This window comes from Pithys albifrons, chromosome 20, assembly GCF_047495875.1.
Source record: "Pithys albifrons albifrons isolate INPA30051 chromosome 20, PitAlb_v1, whole genome shotgun sequence".
In the NCBI taxonomy this organism is placed as follows: Eukaryota; Metazoa; Chordata; class Aves; order Passeriformes; family Thamnophilidae; genus Pithys; species Pithys albifrons.
Window position 1 is genome coordinate 12,813,669 of NC_092477.1, and position 1,330 is coordinate 12,814,998.

Below are 1,330 nucleotides of genomic sequence, written 5' to 3' on the forward strand. Positions count from 1 at the left end.
GTTCAGTGAATGTTTTTACTAAATGTTCTTCGTGTTGTCTGCTATGCAGCAGTGCAAGTTTTACTGTTCATATAAAATATTTTAAAATAATATAACACTGTTCTTTATGAAACATATCATGACATCAGTTCAGGGTGTTTTATAGATTTCTCACCCCACCTTTCCCTTAAACTGACAGTTACCAATTTAAAGAGGTTTTTATGCACACCACCACATGTGTTTTTCATGAGTGAAGTGGTCTGGGCCATGACCACTGAGTGTTGGCTGTTTATAAACACTCACTGCCCTTTTTCAGCTTGAACACAGTGAAAAAGGGCAGCAAGCATTGAACTTCTTCATGTCAGTATTATTTCTTGCTCTTTCCAGAGTGTTCATTGCACCTCTGACAGAGGGATGTGGGAAGATTTGGTGTTTGTGAGTGGTAAAGAATACAAAATCTTTCTCACATTCTTTTCAAAACATAATTGGTTCATGTTGTGTGTGTGTGCACTTTGATGATTAAAACCTGGAAGCAACTAGTACTTGGGAAATTCATGTGGTTAATTGGAATTAGAGCAAAGTATTGAGTGCTTGATTTGGATGTGCTGCTTGTCAAGGCATAGTTAAAGAAATTTACTTTCTAGGACTCTGCTATAACTCAGTCCAGCAGTTTTGCCAAACTAATCACAGGTGAGAAGGTGGGATGGTAACTTTTTTGTTTATAGTCTTTCTCCTCTGTTAGAGACTCGATTGTGTGGAGGAGCAAAACTCAGTCAAAACAGAATTCTTCTGATCTGCCTTACTGTGGTGGCTCAGTCTGTGTGGCACTGCAATAATCTGGTTATTTAGCCTTGATGGGTTTTGGTGCTGAACACGTAACTCAATATTGCAAGCACAGCCCTGACCAATAACACTCAGCAGCAAAGCACAAACATGCCCTTGAAAATATGCCCAGATCATATAAAAAAGCAATATAGATTTATTTATATTGAAGTGTCCTGGAATATGTAATTTTACTTGAATATCCAAGACGTTAAGACCGAAGTGTGGAAGGTTTCTCAGTCCTGCAGTTTGGGTGTTGGTTGAGGAGAGCATTTGTAGGATCCCTAAGGAAGGCACGAGGACACTGGGGCTGGATCACCCTGTGTGTGGCCTCTGCTGACCTGGGCACAGGATTGGGGCAGCACCATCAGGGCTTGCAGGTTTGCTCTCCCTTATGGAAGGGGCAAGAACCATTTCCTTCACAGCTTTTATCACTTTGTTTCTCTGCATAGAAAAATATTTAAAAGAACTGATGTCTTTATTTGTTATTTAGTTATTTTAAAACCAGTAAGTGTTTCAGTGAGCCCCA